Genomic DNA, 12,145 nt, shown 5'->3' on the forward strand with positions numbered 1-12,145 from the left:
GGTAAATCTGTGCTTTTATTTCAGAGCTGTGGATAAGCACTTTTTCCTCTCCCCCTCACCCCCAACTTTCTACACTTGCACAGATAAGTCTTTTCTTTTCTAGTATCTGTATTTGGATCTGTAAAGGGTTTATTAACCGCACTGACAGCACCATCCTGCAACAATGGGACAGTGACTCTGGACTCCTAGTAATTTGTTCCATAAAGTTATAAGGATTCAAATGAAATACTAATCTGGTTACAGACTAAAGAAATTCTGCACGTCTATGTGTTTGATAATTATTTCTTTTTACAGGGGTCTCTTCTAGTCTTCCTTTGACTCCTAAGGAAATATAGTAATTGTAGATCATTTTTTTCCCATAGTTAGATCCTGACTGAAGCCCCTCAGATTTTCGGTGGTAAAGCTTTCAATTAAGGTTCAAAAAATTAAGAGCTTCTCAGACTTAGATATTGGATCCATACTCTGAGACGCTTGTAATAAATTTGCAAAGAAATCATGAGGAAATACCACCACACTGAAATACGAAAGACTAATTTGAGACATTCCCTTTTAAGAATTCTGTAATCTGTTAAAGTATTTCAAAGTCAACATTTCTAAAGAACCAAAAAATAACTGACTTGGAAGTGTTTTCATCTCCAATAAATTATTTCAGCAACTGCATTAACTCTGAAATTGAAATCCAATCCATCCTCGTTACATAGATATAATCAATATCAGTAATTTAGAAGTTTGGGAATATCTTCATTAATATACCCTGTTAAGCATGGTTTAAAAGTCATTGCGTTATTAGCCAGCTATTATTTTGTCACAGTAAGAGAGTTAAAAGTCATTTTTTCAGAGATCTGATATGCCAAGCTGATAATCACCTAAGAAATCGGTGAATAAACAAGCACCACTTAAAATGCTTTTTCATTCGACATTCTTTTTCTTCATGCCGCTGCCTATTAGCAGCACTTCTGAGCAGAGCTATCACTCTGCATTTATTTTAAACACTGCTTTTTTCAAGTGCATTTTCTCTGCTACCAGCTGAAGCTGCTTGGCTGACCCTATCCCTGCTGACCCTCTCAGCGCTGGTGAGGCGTGGAGGGGTGCTGCTCCAGGTCTGGATGCAACCACCAGTTACTGGAGATGCCGTGGGGAAGATGAGGATGTGAAAGTGTGGTGATGAGCAATGTCCATGCAAACAAGCTGGGCTGAAACAAATGTGTGTGGGCTCAGATAATGGGGACCTCATTTGTGCGGTTAATGTGCATCTGTTACAGCATTAGAAGTGAAAATCACAGAGTGAGGAGGAGTGTGAGCAGGGGACTGGTTACCCATGAACTCTTTTTCCAACATGCTGAGGGGTTGGAAGGGACACCTGGAGGGTCTATTCTGGTTCCCTCTTGACTGTGACAGTCGCAGAATGGGTGGGAGCTATCTGGTAGTGGAGGGGGCCGTATTGTTGGCAGGGTGTATCTGTAAGCTTATGTCTCCCCTCAGCCTCCTCCAGGCTAAACAACCCCAGCTCTCTCAGCCGCTCCTCGTAAGACTTGTTCTCCAGCCCCTTCACCAGCTTTGTTGCTCTTCTCTGGACACGCTCCAGAGCCTCAACATCCTTCTTGTGGTGAGGGGCCCAGAACTGAACACAGGATTCAAGTATAACAGTATAACTGTCCTGCCCTCTTTGTGAGATCCAAAAAACCCTCTCGATGGGGTGAGTGTGTGGCTTCCTGGGAAAGCTCTGCATGAATGGGATTCCGGTGATGTCCCCATCCGTCGCAAGTCATGGCTTTCATCTCTGCAATGCATGGAGTATATAGCTTTTGAAAAGGCTCTAGGTGTGATTTTTTTTTTCCTTCTCCTCTGCATATGTGTCAGGACTAGCTTGCAGCAAGCTGTGTGTTTGTTGGTGGCATGTGAAACAGTATCTTCCAGCAAACTTCAGAAATATTTTATGAAGCATAGTAATAAAAACATCCATGTGGTGCAGCCTATGCAAAATAACACTTTGGCTTGGAGCAGTATGTACAGTTTCTGTAGTGCACAATTCCTCCACAAGAAATCCTTGCAGATGGATTTAATCTTCTTGGTATTTGAATATCCATTAAACAACCCCAAAAAGCTTTTCTAGGGTGGTTGTAGAAGTGGTTATCTGTGATAGAACTTTCCAGCTTGAACCAGGGTCTGGTCTGTGTTCAGGTGGCCCTGCCAGGTTGGAATCGGCCCAGTGCTTCTGGCTTTGCTCCGGGAGAGACCCAGCAGTCCTGCTGAACCAGTTGTCTGGGAGCTGCAGGGGCTGGAGCTCTGTGGGTGGTGGTGTTACTGATGGGTTGTGCAGGGTCGAGGGTCGTGGGAAACTGCTTGAGATGTGGTGGGGAAATCCTACAGGAGAGAGTTTGCTTCCTGGGGAGGACTCTACCAGGAGGATGATCTAGACCACCTTTGAAGACAAAAGAAAGATTAGACTACATTCATGATATATTAGCTAATTACTAGAGTTTGGATATGGGTTTTACTTTGTACCTTCTGCTGCTGTGCTCTATGAAAAATTTGCTACATACTTGATAAGAATCCTCCTGTGGGGGCAAGTACCTTGCCTTTATGCTGGTGTTTTGACGTCTTTGGATATGAGGTTTGACAGGATATGAGCAAGGCTAGTATGCCCAAAGGACAAACTGGGCAGTTCTTCAGGGTTGGCATTTCTAGATCTGATAATAGATCACATGCAAATTATCCCTAATGAATGTTAATTACCGGGAGAGTTACATATTTTGCTTTATTCCTTTTTGGCAGCTTGTGCAAATGTTTTTATATACCTGATACTTGAAACGTCTGATTTAAAAAATAATAATCTTCTGTAATTACAATTGCTTTATTAAAGGTTGCAGGGCTTATGTGATCTCTGTAGTAAAACTTCATGAATTTTCTATCTAGACAGTGATCTCTGGGCTCTTTCTCCAAAGAGTGGTGCAGGGTTTAGTAACCACTCACGAGTTTACTTGCCAGCCTTTCCCAGTTGGGATCCCGTCATATTTAGTAAATAGAGATCATGAAGACTAAATATTTTGCCCAGGATGTCTGTGGGTGGAAGACCAACTGTCAGCTTGAATTTTATGATTGACATTGGCCGTAGCTTCCCTCTGCACAGCTCAACTTCCCATGATTTGCCTAATGAGCAGCATGGACATCAGCTGAGGGTTGCAGAGCAAAACTCTAGTGCAATTTCCCCTGGTCCTGGTCAGGGAGTGCCCCCAGGATGGAGAGGCACTTACCGTGCTGTGGGGAGCTGGAGTGGGCACAGGAGGAGGGTCTGTATCTGACCTGCACTGGGGTGCCCTAAGCTCCAGCAGCTGCCAGGGTGCTGCTCTCAGCCTTGGTTTCATGAGATTTGTGGCAATCCCAAGCCACAGCTCTGCTGAAAGAGAGCTGGGATGACTCAGTTGTTGGCTGGTCAGATGAGATGTCCTGCAGTTCAAGTCCTTTTGTGTCCAGACTCAAAAGGACTGGAAGGCTCACTGTGCCCTTTGCCTGCTCTTTGGGGCAGTTGATCAACGTCATTGCCTTAGTCTTGTAGATAAGCAGGAGAGAAGCACTACTCTGAAATCAGCATTTGAGGCAGGAACAGGGCCTTGCCCAGCCTTTTAGTGCAATCCCTTCTAAAAAGACTCTGTCCTCAAACTCTTGCTGTTTTTCTGTTTCACTGTGTGACCTGCAAGAGCCTCAGCTGTGCTGGCTTAGCCTGGCTGATTTTTGTGGTCTGTTTGAACAGTTCTGTTTCCTTTCCATAACTCATCTGGAGGAACATCTGACTTTCCCAAGCTCTTCAGGGTGAGCTTGTCCTATGTGGCTCTGCAGATGGGTCACACGTCGTGTTTGGCAGTACTGGTGATGATGAACACACCAGCAACAGCAATTTGGAGTCCTTGTGCCCATTTCCACTGGAGCTACAATCGCTGGCTCTATGACAAGTTTCCTGTCCTGACTCATAGCTGCTGAGTCATTTTTAATTTTATCTCCCTTTGAAGGGAAATGGCACTTGGTCTCAGATTTCTTTTGGTATTATTTTAATGTATCACAAGGTTTAATAAGTTTTGGTTCACACTTTATTTTTGCCATTAACACTCTTGCAGTTTCAGGCTGGCTGCTGCAGCAACATAATTGCATGTTATGCTCTCAGCTGGAGTAACCCTTGTTGAAATAGTTGGAATAACTATTGGAGTGTGTTGATATAGCAATTTGTGCCCATCTTTCCTCACCCCCAGCCAATGATAGCCTCCAGTCTGGGGAGAGTTATAAAACCTACACAATGGATCTATCCAAAATGTGCACTTGAAGTAAGTATTTTCCCTGAAGTAGGAGATTGTGTATCCTTTATGGGCTTTTGTGCTTGTTAATCACACTGTTTTTTTTGCATTTTAGCAACATTCAAAACTTGTAAAGATTTGATCTTAAATGAGTTATCCAGCCCATGCACAGGATCTTCTGAGTGCTTTGATTTACAACAGTACCAATGGTAAATGGACTTCTCAGTTGTGTGGGAGAAGACGGTAAAAGTCCCCTCAGATGACTCCTTGCTTAGTGATTTGGGGCACTGAATTTCCATGATGCTCTGTTACTGCCAAAGGATACAGTGCCAGAGCTCAGTGAGTGCAAAGACTTCCTTGGTTCAATGAACCCTACATCGAGCACATAAGGCTAAGACACTTCAGGAAGCCACTGTGGAATGTACCTCTGTCGTTCAACATGGTATATTTTTCAAATAGCAGTGTTTTTTTTTTTCTTTTTGTTAGTGTTTGCTGCACAAGGCACTGAATTCTAACTCCCTTTGGGCTTGTAGCTGAGATAAGGTGGTAGGTTTTACTGTTACTCTCAGATAGTAGGTAAACTGTTTGAGATGCTTAAATTGGGAATATGCTAAGCATTCAGGAGTGAAGAGCACTGAGCTCAAGGGAAGGTGCTTGGGAAGTGGAATAATTCAGCAAGCAGCAAAGCCAGAGGCTGAGCTCTGCCCCAGCTTTAATGCAATGCCATCTGGGGAGGAATGAGAAAGAACAGTGCAAACAGCAGGCGGGAGGAAAGAAAGAGAGCAACAGCCCAGGTGAGGGGTTTTTAGGATGAAGTGTGCAGCCTGGCTCAAGCCCGAGGGACTTAGGAGCCTCCCAGAGCATCCCAAGCTGCGAAAAGCCTGGCTTGGCTCCAGTGAGGCACACCTTGGAGAATCACAGAATGGTTTGGGTTGGAAGGGACCTTAAAGATCATCCAGTTCCACCCCCTGCCATGGGCAGGGACACCTCCCACTGGCTCAGGCTGCCCAAGGCCCATCCATCCTGGCCTGGAACCCCTCCGGGGATGGGGCAGCCACAGCTTCCCTGGGCAACCTGGGCCAGGGCCTCACCACCCTCATGGGGAAGAAATTCCTCCTCATGTCCACTCTAAATCTGCCCCTCTCCAGTTTGTACCTCTTCCCCCTCATCCTGTCACCACAAGCCTTTGTACACAGTCCCTCTCCAGCTTTCGTGTAGACCCTTCAGGTGCTGGAAGGTCGCTGGAAGGTCTCCTCTGAGCCTTCTCTTCTCCAGGCTGAACAACACCGACTCTCTCAGCCTGTCCTCATATGGAAGGTGCTTCAGCCCTCGGATCATCTTTACAGCCTCCTCTGGACCCCTTCCAACAGCTTCTTATGTTGGGGATTCCAGAGCTGGACACAATGCTCCCGATGAGGTCTCCCCAGAGGGGCAGGATCCCTCCCTGCTGCCCACGCTGCTCTGGATGCAGCGCAGGACACGGTTGGTTTCTGGGCCATGGCGTGTGCCGGAGCGCAGGCGGGAGCAGGATAAGACCCTCTCTCGGAGGAGGCTGCTGGTGCCTCAGGAAGGCTCAGCGCCTGCCCTCTCAGCCAGGATTTTACTGGTTTGAGAGAGCCGTGTCTCGCCGTGTCGGCTGAGGGACTGCTCGGCGGTGCTGCAGGCTTGGCTTCCCGCCAGCACCAGCAGCAGCTTTGCTTTCCTGGCTAATCGCTGATAAAACAGGAAGACCTTGATCATCCCTTTTGACATGAATAACGATGTTATCTCCTGTGATGTATGACCCAGAGCCAGATAATGTCCTCTGGCAGGCCTTTTTTCTCATGAGATGTAAAATACAATGATTATGTTACAAGGGGGAGATAAAGTGGCACAATCTTCACTAGTTCAAATAACTAATTGAAGCAGGAACTGGTGGAAATGGCTTCCTTTGTTCCCCAGCCATTGTTGATATAACAGTGCTTATAATGAAAGCTGAAACTGTTGCCCTCTTTTTTTTCTTTTTTTCTTTTTTCTTTTTTTTCCCCGCTTCATTTTTCTTCTCCTTTTTTTCCTCTTTTTTTTTTTTTCTTTCTTCAAGTGCCTCCTCTTCTCCTCCCCCCTCCTCTTTCCCTGGGGAAGCTGAGGACAGTGGTGATTTCTAGCAAGGGGTCCTGTTTTCCAGCAAGTCTTGTGTGTGAGCGTCAGGAGGATGAAATCGATAAGCAGCTCTTACTCTTTGTTTCCCTAGAGGACTTTTGAGAACAGAAAAATTGAGACCAGTGCTCTCCAAACCGTAATTACACATTTTATTTTATTTTATTTTATTTTATTTTATTTTATTTTATTTTATTTTATTTTATTTTATTTTATTTGCTTTCATTTTAGTGAAAGCACCAACCTGGCACGGACGGTCACCAGGGGTATATAGGTATTTCAGTGAGTGTACGGTACTTATTAGAACTGAGTTTGAATATTAAAGAAAGAACACCAAGTAGGTGGTGTAAAAAGCAGGAAGGGGGAGCAGCACAGCTTTACATGAGGAGCAACACTGCATAGTTGTGGTACTTCATTATTAAAGGTGTTGGGAGGTTTGATGCTTCATACCCTGGTCTGATCATGAGAAAGTGTGATGACATGGTGCCTTTCCTCACAGGTGGGGCAAAGGAGCCTCCTTTGGACCAAAATTGGCTTCATATATGAAACGAGGATTCCTTGCTTTAAAAAAAATCCCCAAACACGTTTCCTAAGATTTAGTAATATCTATTGCTCTATTTAGACCATCATTAAATATGAGATTGTTGTCAGAAGCTATCTACTACAGGCTTTGCAGCTGTGGTGGGTGTTGCACTGCTGAGGAACAGGCTGTGGTTTGATAACTTGATGACCTGAACAGATGAAGTCAATAGAGACATATCCTATCGTACAGCAGAGACATGGACAATTTAAGAGACTTGCCCATATTCCAAGGCGACCACAGCAATACCATAACTAGATTAGACTTCAGTTCTCATGATCTCAGACCGCTGATGCTGTACCATCTGATGTCTCTCAGAATAGCTAAACTTTAATCTTATCAGAATTCTCTTTCTGGCACTTTTAGAAAAGCATCTGACTTGTCTGATGCAGACTTGTTCCTGCTCTGCTTTGTCCTTGGACTGCAGCCCCTGTAAAGCCAGGGGGTCTACTGCTGGTGCTTTGCACTTCACGGAGGTTTAGTCCTGTAAAGCTCAACTCCCACAACTGCAGAACCCAGAAATCTTGCCTTGAGTCCAAATAGGTAAGGAAGAGGTGAACTTCTGCTAGCTAAAAATCTTTAACTGAATGCCTGGGCTTTGCAAGGGGCTTGGATGACCTAACTTTGTACTTTATTGGCGGATGATGTAAATGTAAAAGGCTTATATGTGGCTGATGTGCTCGGAAGCTTGTGCCTCTAGGTTACAACTGGTAGTGAAGTCTTTCATCTAACAACCAGGTTTGTGGCCTCTTTGGTAGGAGGGTTGTTTTGTTAGAGCTGTAGGAGGATGTTTTGACTTGAAGGTACCTCCTCAGCTCACTGGCTTCCAGATGCCCCTCTTGATGCACCCTTTTTGGACCTCTGTGGGGGACCCTGACAGCTTCTTCCCAGCAAGCAGCAGCCACAAATGGGCGTGAGCAGCTCTGGTGTCTGTCAGCCTTCCTGCTGCAGAGTTTATTTTTATGTATGTAATTATGCATTGCAATATTTGCATTGCTGTGCTGCTTGTTGCAGCTTATCTGGTGCCCATTGCTAAGGGTTTCCTTACCCTAGTGCCAGTAAGGAGATGCCTGTGCCTGGCTTGACCGGCTGAGGATAAAGCTGTGGCAGAAGGGTCATGAACAGTGGGGCAACGTGGTTCAGAGCAGGCTAGGTTAAGGGGTGGGTGAAGAAGGCTCGGGATGGACCAGACACTGAGTGGGTTCAAAACCCCTTTGAACTTGAAGTCAAGCTTCCAAAATACTGTTGAATAAGTGTGAGAAAGTTCAGACTTGGGCAAGAGTGGGGCACCTGGGTGCTATTTATGACTGAGCTACTGTGTGACCTTGAGCAGCTCACTGCACCTCTGAGTCATAGCTCTGCTTCCCTAACTGTAAAATGAGTGGTACAGTAACACCTACTTCATTCACAAGGGTATCATGCCGTGCAATTTTGCAATTAACTGAACTTAGGAAAACATTTTTTCTGTGGCATAAAGGCTGCAATGCAATTGTCTGACACTCCTAATGCTTACTTGCAGGCTGGGAGTGCAACTGAACTCAATGACTTCCAGAGGGTGCTTTGTTCCCCCCAAGTGAGGAAGAAATATTTGCAGAATTGGGACCCCTGTGCAAAGTTTTATGAGTTACCACATGGCCACTGTGCAAATCAATTACTATAGTAGGTCCGTAATGAGACTAACTTACAAAACAGTTCCCGATTCTACAGCAACTTGAGCAGATGCCAAAAAATGTGGCCAGTAATTAGTGACCGCCTGACGGATCCAGGGTTTCTCAGCAGCGTTTGCTCAGCACATGGCTCACAACACAGCTGATTCTGGGGATGGTCCTGCTCCAGAGTTCAGATTAGCTGTTGTTTTTAAAAATATTTGGTTTGTGTCAGTCTTTGTTAGAATCTCAGTTTAAAACCTTTCAGGTGTAAGTATAAAGCTTAAAAGCTTTTCTACAGCTCCACCCTTAAGAATGGGTTTAATCCTTTTAACAAAGCTCTGATCTGACAGTTTATTTCGCTCTAGGCTTTAGCTTCAGTGGTTGCAGCCAAAACCTGACAAGTTCTTCTTGTTAATTCTGAATGTATTATCCAGTGACAAATGTATCTCCCACTTATATGTGACACTGAGAATGAAATGCATATGATCAAATTTCTTATTGCTGGAGTGGGGCTGGTTGTTAAGAACATCTCCATATCTTTGCAGTATGACAGTCAATCCAAACCCATTCTTTTTCAGCAGCATATCTCAGCTTAGTTTGGGACACTTATGATGGGTTGCAATCTGCTGCCATACTCTGCAAAGATTAAAGAAAGGCTAAAAATAAACCTGTCATTTTCCCTGGACATTTTCTTGTGAAATGCGCAGAGATACGTCACTAAAATGCAAAATAAATTCATATGGATTTCTTTTATGCCTTTTTTTTTTTTTTTTTTGGACAGATGGAGTCACTGTCATTTCTGGATTCTCATTTCTAAATACAGTGGTGTTATGTACAACCCTCCACCTGAAAGCTTGTCTTGGAAGCTGAAGGAGAAGAAAATGGATTTTTTTTACAGTAAAGCTAAAGAAGTTCTTAATTATTACAAATTTGCCAATATACAGAATGCAGATAACGTACTTGATGAACTCAGCCCACTTCTTTGATCGCAAAATATCGGTGTGCTGACGAAATTTTTTTTTCTGGAACATAATATGTGTTGTGAAGTTGGGGGTTTTCTTTATTGCTGTAGGATTCCTATTTTGCTAGTGATAGATTAACACCTCCAGGAGGATGATGCCCTCATTGTGTGCAGTGGACTGAGAGCCAGATCTCTGCTTCACTCTGTGTGACGCTGTCACTCATTTAATCTCTCTAAATGTCCTCTTGCTTTCCATGTTCTGTGCATTTGACTGGACCGATAATCCTCAGACCAGTGCCATTACTATGGTCCCAGTCCTGAGCTTCATCGTTATTCCTGTGCTTTTCAAGGGCTATGTCATACTTGCTTGGAGGCTGGTGATAGCGGAAAATACAATGGGTTAATTACTTCTGGGTGTTTCTCTGAAAGCAATTGCGTCTTCAAAGTGACTGTCCTGAGACCTTCCTGTTTCCTCTTCTCCAAAACAGTACAAGGAACAGTGTGGCTTTTGCAAATGGGTGCATGATGGAGAAATGCTAATGGACCAGATGTCTTGGGCCAACGCTGGCTTCTGTCGCCGCAGTCAGATGTGAGGGTGATGGAGAAAGTCAATTTCCTGTTAAATTAGCTTGGCTGTTTCTCTAAGAAAGGTGGAATTTTAATGAAAGTGCTTATTAATGGATGAGCCCAGAGGGAAGTGGATTTGTGGTGAGGCCAGAGCTTTATAAGGAAAGCCTTACCTCATAAAAGGGCACAAAAGATGCTTACAGGACTGAACTTGGTTTGCTCGGGAATCGACTGCTTGTACAGAGGGATAGTCTTCCTTTTGCCATAAAACATGCATTAAGAGTGCCAACTAAGTTGGTTCTTTTTTATATCAGTCACAAAAACAGTGGGAGGTTTAGTTCCTGTCAAACTTTATGGGCCATTTATGAGGAGGCCTTCCCCAAAGTATTTCACAGGCCAAATAAAAATAAATGGCACTGAAAAATTTTATAACACAATGCATGAACTGTTGTGGCAGTGGGAAAACATGTGCCAGAGACTTTTTCTCCCTCCCCTACACATAGGAATTAGAATGGAATTTTAATTATTGTAACTTTTATAGGCTTTTCTATTTTCAAGCATTACTGTAGTCTCATGGTTGCCTCTGGGAGGTAGAGATCATGCTTTTACATAGAGATGAGAAAATGTGAAGGCAGAGGTGCAGCTTCATGGCCCTGGTAAGGGGCAGCTGCTCTGCAGACAGATGAGGAAAGCTATAGGAGGTGGTGGATGCGAGGGGAGATGGGTGATGACTTGCAGTCTTGGGGGGCCTGTTGGACCTGGGGGCTGATATCTGACCACAGAATGCCTAGGGGTTAGAAGGGACCTGTAGAGATCATCCAGATCAACCTCCCTGCAGGTTCACCTTGAGCAGGTTGCATAGGAGCCCATCCATGTGGAGTTCGAATGTCTCCAGAGGAGGCTTCACAACCCCTCTGGGAAGCCTATTCCAGTGCTCTGGCACCCACACAGTGCAGAAGTTTTTCCTCATGTTCAGGTGGAACTTCCTGTGTTTGAGTTTGTTCCTATCGCCCCTTGTCCTGTCACTGGGCACCACTGATAAAAATTTGGCCCCATCCTCTTAATACCCAACCTTTAGATGTTTATAAGCACTCATAGATCCCCTCTCGTTCTTCTCTTGTCCAGGCTAAGCAGGCTGAGCTCACTCGGCCTTTCCTCGTAAGAGAGGTGCTCCAGTCCTGTGATCATATCTGTGGCCTCTGCCGGACTCTCTCCCGTAGTTCCTTGTCTTTCTTGATCTGGGAAGCCCAGAACTGGACGCATACTCCAGATGGGGACTCACTAGGGCAGAGTAGAGAGGGAGGAGGAGAACCTCCCTTCCCCTGCTGGCCACTCTTCTTAACGCACCACAAGATACCATTAGCCTTTTTGGTTGATGTGCTTGGGCATCCTGTCTGGGTGCTCAGACATGAGGAGAGAGAGGCAGACATGGGCACGCAAGTGCCTGTTGAGCTCATAAATCTTAATTGTCTAAAAAACTGGGCTTAAACCTGGGGACTTGGTTCAAGCCGATGTGGCTGTGTCGCTGCTGGAGAGGTACTTCCCCCTCTTACTTCGTTTTTCTATTCAAAATGGAAGGACAAAAGGAAGGAGCCAATTTCCCCCACTGCTCGGAGCAGATGAAATATTCCGAGAGGAGCAGTGTGATTCAACTTACAGTAAGAAGCCTGTAAACAGGAATTGCTGGGCTTCACAACTTACAGATTTTATCCTCTGCCATGAGCTACACTGAGGAAAAAGCTTCTGTCTGGGAAGGAAAGTGGCATCTAAATACCCACATGGAATGGGAGCAGCTCTTGTGAACATTTTTAATAGAAACAGGTTGAGCAGTCGCTTCTGCAGGAACCGTCTCTGCTGATGGGTGCGCTTCACAGCTCACTCAGTGAACTGTTGCACTGTTGAACTTTCTCTATCTTGATACTGGATTTACCATACCAACAGCTTTATCGGAGGAGTGAAACAACAG

At 44.8% G+C, this 12,145-nt stretch overlaps 1 long non-coding RNA gene across 1 annotated transcript in view; it reads left to right on the top strand.

Moving 5' to 3' along the window:
* The window catches only part of LOC128853919 (uncharacterized), a 188,313-nt gene that overhangs the window by 104,159 nt on the left and 72,009 nt on the right, over window positions 1–12,145 (top strand). The gene's annotated exons all lie outside the window — the stretch shown is intronic.

This window comes from Cuculus canorus, chromosome 17, assembly GCF_017976375.1.
Source record: "Cuculus canorus isolate bCucCan1 chromosome 17, bCucCan1.pri, whole genome shotgun sequence".
NCBI classification, from domain to species: Eukaryota; Metazoa; Chordata; class Aves; order Cuculiformes; family Cuculidae; genus Cuculus; species Cuculus canorus.